Source organism: Strix aluco, chromosome 5 (assembly GCF_031877795.1).
Source record: "Strix aluco isolate bStrAlu1 chromosome 5, bStrAlu1.hap1, whole genome shotgun sequence".
Taxonomy (NCBI): Eukaryota; Metazoa; Chordata; class Aves; order Strigiformes; family Strigidae; genus Strix; species Strix aluco.
The window spans coordinates 46,460,626-46,467,934 of record NC_133935.1 but is presented as its reverse complement, the minus strand read 5'-3'; positions in this window follow the sequence as shown (position 1 = coordinate 46,467,934).

The following is a 7,309-nucleotide window of genomic DNA, read 5'->3' as shown; positions in this document are numbered from 1 at the left end:
CCATCATTTACCAGCAGTCCTGGCTGACCGGGGAGGTCCCGACAGGTTGGAAATTGGCCAATGTGATGCCCAAATATAAGAAGGGTCGGAAGGATGATCCGGGAAATTACAGGCCTGTCAGCTTGACTTCAGTGCCCAGGAAGCTGATGGAGCAGCTCATCCTGGGTACCATCATACAACACATGTGGGACAACCAGATGATCAGGCCCAGTCAGCATGGGTTTATGAAAGGCAGGTCCTGCTTGAAAAACCTGATCTCCTTCTATGACAGGGCGACCTGCTTATTGGATGAGGGAAAGGCTGTGGATGTTGTTTACCTTGACTTTAGTAAGGCCTTTGACACTGTTTCCCACAACATTCTCCTGGTGAAACTGGCTGCTCATGGCTTGGATGGGCACACGCTTTGCTGGGTAAAAAACTGTCTGGATGGCCTGGCCTAAGAGTTGTGGTGAATGGAGTTAAATCCGGTTGGTGGCCGGTCACAAGTGGTGTGTCCCCAGGGTCGGTTTTGGGGCCACTCCTGTTTAACATCTTTATTGATGATCTAGACGAGGGGATCGAGTGCACCCTCAGTAAGTTTGCAGGTGACACCAAGTTGGGTGGGAGTGTTGATCTGCTCGAGGGTAGGGAGGCTCTGCAGAGAGATCTGGACAGGCTGGAGCGATGGGCTCAGGCCAACTGTAGGAGTTTCAATAAGGCCAAATGCCGGGTGCTGCACTTGGGCCACAACAACCCCCAGCAGTGCTACAGGCTTGGGGAGGAGTGGCTGGAGAGCTGCCAGTCAGAGAGGGACCTGGGGGTGTTGATTGACAGCCAGCTGAACATGAGCCAGCAGTGTGCCCAGGTGGCCAAGAAGGCCAATGGTATCCTGGCTTGTATCAGAAACAGCATGGCCAGCAGGGACAGGGAAGTGATCTTACCCCTGTACTCGGCACTGGTGAGGCCGCACCTCGATGACTGTGTTCAGTTTTGGACCCCTCACTACAAAAAGGACATTGAATTACTCAAGTGTGTCCAGAGAAGGGCAACGAAGCTGGTGAAGGGTCTGGAGCACATGTCGTATGAGGAGTGGCTGAGGGAACTGGGGTTGTTTAGTCTGGAGAAGAGGAGGCTGAGGGGAGACCTCATCGCCCTCTACAACTACCTGAAAGGAGGTTGCAGAGAGCTGGGGATGAGTCTCTTTAACCAAGTAACAAGCGATAGGACAAGAGGGAATGGCCTCAAGTTGCGCCAGGGAAGATTTAGACTGGATATTAGGAAGTATTTCTTTACAGAATGGGTTGTTAGGCATTGGAATGGTCTGCCCAGGGAGGTGGTGGATTCCCCATCCCTGGAGGTGTTTAAGAGTCGCATTAACATAGAGGTTTAGGGATATGGTGTAGTTGGGAACTGTCAGTGTTAGGTTAATGGTTGGACTGGATGATCTTCAAGGTCTTTTCCAACCTTGATGATTTTGTGATTCTGTGAAAAACAAATCTTTCTCATCTTTTGCACAGGTGGAGGGGTGGAGTTTTTCTTTTTCAACCCCAGTGTACATAGGCAAGTTTGTTGACATTGCTCCATAATGTCCTGACTGGGGTACAGCCCTATATATGGTTGCTTTGGGCTCTTTGTTCTGCCCTGCCAAGCTCCCCCCTCATCTTTAATCCCTCCTGTCACTGTGCAGTGGGCAAACACCATGTGCCCTCAAAGTGCTCATACCGCTCTCATCAGCAAGTTTGAACTCCATAGTTTAAAACTGTGCTCCTAATCCTACATGTCAGGAAGAAATGTCTTCCTTAAAAAAAAAGATTGGCTAAGATGTGAATAGAAGAACATATGAGACATTCAGCATTCATGTCCATTAGGAGTGTTTGAACAGTGTTTATACCAGTTAAGGTTGTTTGAATATTTTAATGACTACTGAGGGGTTTTTTTTGCAAAAACGTTTGTATGCATCACCCATTTGCAGCAGAAGAGCTTATCTCTCATTGTCTGCTCAGATTCAGCCTGTGCAGAGAGTTGGTGTGACAAGCAGGAGCGTGTTAAACTCTGCACGGTTAAAATAAGACCAGTGCATGGGGCACTGTGCTGTTCCTCTTCAGAATGGTGCATGTGTCCCAAGCGATGAGTCAAGGTTACCACGTCAGAAACAGCTACTCAGAAGCTAAAGCAGATTCAGCAAATGTTTAGTGATATTAATGATAGCTGAACGTAGTCTCAGTGGAAAGGGCTAATACATATGGCATCTGAAAATAACTTTGTTGAAATGGAAGTTTGATAAAGACTTCTTATCCAAAGTACTTCTTTCAGCTTGCCATCATAGCTTCTTAAAAATAGTCCATGTTAATACCACCTTATAATGTCTTTGACTAAGTGTTTGATACATGAGGGAGGAAACCAAAAAGCCCTTAACTCTGGACACCACCCACACACATGGTTGCTGCCATAGCATCTTTCATTATTGCCTGGTAATACATTATGTTATCATTTCTTTACATGCTAGCAGTTAAAAATTAGTCTTGGCAAAATCTGTATCTCTCCCGTGTATAGCAGTCTCTGTACTCCACAAGTGAAAGACATATATTTTGATAATGTCAAATATTAAAAGAAAGTAAAACAGAATTATTTTTCTAGCACTTATTTAGATGGGAAAAAAATTAACTCAGTGTGATCAAGATGACAAAAATATATAGTACCAGTCATTTGGGATGATTATTGAAAAGTGTTACTTTTGGTTTTGTTGTAGTTTGTTTATAAACAGTGAATATGAATCTTTCTGACGAAACTCAGGAGATGAAAACTAAGGAAGTGCACTAATAGACATCCATTAGATTACATGAATTTTGCTTCCTTAAGTTATTTTTTCTGGGATTTCCTTGTCAACATAATTTTTGGACAACCATTATATTAAACAGTGTTCCAAGGCTACACAGTACTGCTTTGCAAGTATAGCTTTTCTTCATCCTTGTTCCTTTTTCTCCAGAAAAAAAGGAAGTGCTGGTTAAGTTAATTTCTAGTCCAGGTCCACAGAGGAGGGCTTCCAAATACAGAATCAGTTTGTTTGAGTAAAAGCTGGTGGCAGGTTGTGAAGTGCCCCTACGCTGAGGGAATGGAATCTGTGGGGATGCTGCCCAAGAGCCAATGTGTTGAGAGAGCACGTCCCAAACTGCAAATGCCTTTCCCCAGAGGGAGGGGATGTCTCCTGCCATGGCTTTGCTGGCTTGTGGCACTGAGAAGCCTAATTCGGTGGTGCCAGGTGCCAGGCAGGGTTGTGGCTTCCTTGTGCTTTTTGGGTAGCTGTGTACGATGTGTTGGAGACCCCTGGTCCAACACAGTAGCCCAGTTGATAGCTCTAAAAATTCAGTGCTAAGCTCTGAAATGTGCAGTCCATTTGTATATGTATAGCTCACTGCACTCATACTCACAAGCACTACTTGCTGCAATGTCTTATGAGAAGGATAAAATTCCCTTTTGGGGGGGACAGAGTTTTATTTTATTGCATGATATTGAGGCATGACAGAGGAATTAATCTCTGGAGCTCCCAAGCCCTGGCAGTGCCTCAGCACTCATGGCTCCACTGCAGCCTTCTCATCTGTAGCTCAGTGTGTGGCAATGTCAGAGAGGTTATCAGTCACCCTTCTGAGTGACCTGTGACCAAAGAGACTAGCAGCTTCTTCACAGCAGTTGTGTTTGACGTGCATACAAGGAAGAGCTTTTTCCAACTACATCTTATTCTGAGACTACCATTTACCCGAGTCTCAGCTTCCCCCTCCAGAGTACAAAACACCTTCTAGAATTCAATGAGTAATATTATCCCCATTTGTTTTGTTTTGTTTTGTTTTGTTTTTTTTTAAAGAAGGAAACAGAGATCCAGTCACTCAGCATTTAAGCTAAAACAATGTAATAATTTAATGATCAAGGTTGGACTATCAGAGCTCTGGTTCCCATGTCTGGAATAGATCCATTCAATCTGCCAGATCCAAAAGCATTTAGGAGCCTACACCCCATGGATTTCAGTGAATCCCAGGATACTAAATGCTAGCCTCTTGGCTTTTATCCATTGGTCCCTGCTGTTTCCCTGGCTAAAGAACAGAATAGCCTGATGTTTTCATCCAAGTGAGCTTGTGTGGACCAGCAGCAGTGCAGAAGCTTGTAGGACCAGAGCACCCATGCTCAAAACCCCTGTATAGTCAGAAAACACCCTTCTCTTGGGAGCCAGGACTTCTGGTGCAGAAGACACATGAAGTCAAACACTAGTAGGAGGGAGAGCTGCTGGGATCCTTCCTTGCACATTTAACAATAAGCCTATTGTTCATAAAATCTACTACCAGAGATCCACAGTGCCAATGAAAGGACAGAACTTCTTCCTTGTTTATTTTTTGTTTGAATCTTTTGAGGCAGGAGGTGGTCACTTGTTTTATTTTGGTATTGTAACCCATTTGAAGGTATAGAAAAGTAATTCACAAACACTGATGGCCTTGTAAGCCTGATGAGGCTAAAGACCACATGCAGCTGTGAACATGTGAGCTGGCACTTCCATTTCAACATCAGCTGCTATGCTTTTGATGTCTCCTTGAAACTGCCTCAAGCTGGTCTTGAAAGAGAAAATAGTGTTGCAAAAAAAGGAAAAAAAAGGAATTTCCTATGTACAAGATAAATTGGATATTTAAGCCTGACTAATTGGAGGCAAAAACATCCAAGCAAACCAAAAAGCCCTGTTATCACCTTAAACACAACTAAAAGCAGGTTCTGGGAGAATATGCAAAAGTGGAAAAACCCACGGTTTGAGATAAATAGTTTAATAAGTAAAAGAAAAACCAAAAAAAGCCCAAAACCAACAAGAAAAAGAAGTGATGCAAAAAAAAACCCAAAACTGCTCACCACCAGCCAACCGATGCCCAATCAGTCCCCAAGCAAGAACCACCCTGGCAAGCTCTGCCCCCCTGCAAGTTTTTGCTGATGAATATGATGTCATATGGTGGTCTGGGATATCCCTTTGGTCAGTTGGGGTCAGCTCTCCCAGCTGTGCCATCTCACAACTTCTTGTGTGCCCTCAGACTGATCGCTGGCAGGTCAGTCTGAGAAACAGAAAAGGTCTTGACACTGTGTAAGCACCATTCAGCAATAGCTAAAACATGGGTATGTTAATACTATTTTGTTTGTAAATCCGAAAAATATCCCATATGAGCTGCTATGAAGAAAATTAACTCTATCCCAGCCAAAATCAGTACAATTCCTTGTGCAAAATGCATAATAACAACTGCATCTCTAGGGGTCTAGAGTCCACACCTAGCCCATGTAGTCATTTAACAACCCTTGCCTTATGCTTGACCACATTGTTTTGGGCTGGTTGTGGTGACAAATGCACTTGGCGTCATCTTCACAGTGACACTGCATTAAATAGAGCATCAGGGAAGGAAGAAAGAACTTCATTAGGACCAGAAATGCACAGTTGTTTCTCACTTTCCAGCTGCTGGGGATGCACAGGGGGCCAAGATGGGGCAGGAAGGAGAGGAGCTGGTGGCTGCAATGATGCCTGGGAAAGGAGGATCTCCCTATACCCAGAGCACCCAAGGAGCAAACGTTTCTCTGTGCCCCCATCCTGGGGGATGCTCTATGCTTTCCCTTGGTCTGTAGAAACCCAATCAAGTCCTAAAAGAGAAGGTGCAGGGACTGGGGAAGAGTGAGGTACAGCTTTGTGGCAAAGAGCCCAATGCCTCTGGCTGTGAGCAAGAGGGGACATGCAGTGGGCAGTGATGCTGCACTCCCTGGACCGCCCCATACCTGTGCCCAGGCCCTGGTGGCAGCTCTCCCCACTGACCTGTAGCCTCTGCAGCTGCCTACCTCCTTGTGCAGCACAGCTCACTCACCTCCTGCCCAAACCTAGAACCCCGGAGGACAAGGACCAGCAGGATTTGGCCACTGAGACTGATTTGGGATACACTATCTCAACCCCTCACAGAGTGGTCCACATCCAACAGATTCCTTGGATCTTGGTGCAGCCAAGCCAGCATGTGGACACAGGGACCATCCAATGCACATCTGTTCCCCTCTCAGGCCCATCCGGACCTGCATGGCCCTCCAAATCCACCCACCTACCCAATGGGCAAAGACACGAACTCCATCTCTGAAAACCACATCACTTACAGCTGAGCTCCTAAAGGCATACTCCTGCAGAGAGATTTGGAGAAGATCCCCTGCCTCCCACTGTCTTGTGGCATGTGGTACAATTTACAGTTTATACCAAGCACATGATATCATAAAACACCAAGATGTGGCATTATTCAAACATTTTTGTGATGATGCAGTTATTCTTTGAAGCCATAGAGGCAAAGGGGAAGTGGGAGAGGGCTGCGACATGTTTGGTGCTCGCCGCACAGCTCTGCTTCCCTGCCAGCAGCTCTGTGAGCAAAGCCCACCACACAGGAGAAAACACCCTCATGAAATCCTCAGGACACGAGGACCCAGACATGTGCTGCAGCAGCGTTGTGGCTGTCACATAACACTGCTTCTTGGGCAGACAGCAGGTTCTAGATGACTTGCTAAAACTGCCAGGGACTGCACAGTTTAGTGTTAAGGTATGAATGCTGTTACACTTACCCTACACACTGCTGCTGGGTCCCAAACAGGGTATCCGGCTTCAGGGGTGAAATCAAATCCAGGATCTGAAAGGGTGCAGGTGTAACATTGAAGCTGTGCCTTGCAGAGGATGTCCGCACTGCTCAGAGGGCTGGGACGGGCTTTTTAGGGGGGCAGGGAATTAAATCCCAGTGCTGGCCATAGACAGATGCTGGCATCTCTCAGCTCTGCATGCTAAAACCTTTATGGGGAGTCAGCTGCAGTCCCAGCCCCTTCCTTTAGCTTAGACATGGTAGTAACAGCCCCACTGAGGCAAAACCAGCCCCACAGATCACCCCATAGACCTGCTGTGAACTACAGACCATTAATCTGGAGCATCTCTCTTGCTAAGCATGTGTCCACCTGCCCTGACAGTGGTTACAGAATCACAGAATCACAGAATCGTCCAGGTTGGAAAAGACCTTGAAGATCATCCAGTCCAACCATCAACCCAACATTAACAGTTCCCAACCACACCATATCCCTCAGCGCTAAGTTGACCCTACTCTTAAACACCTCCAGGGATGGGGAACCCACCACTGCCCTGGGCAGACCATTCCAACGCCTAACAACCCGTTCTGTAAAGAAATGCTTCTTAATATCTAGTCTAAACCTTCCCTGGCGCAACTTGAGGCCATCCCCTCTTGTTCTATCACTCATTACTTGGTTCAAGAGACCATCCCCAGCTCTCTGCAACCTCCTTTCAGGT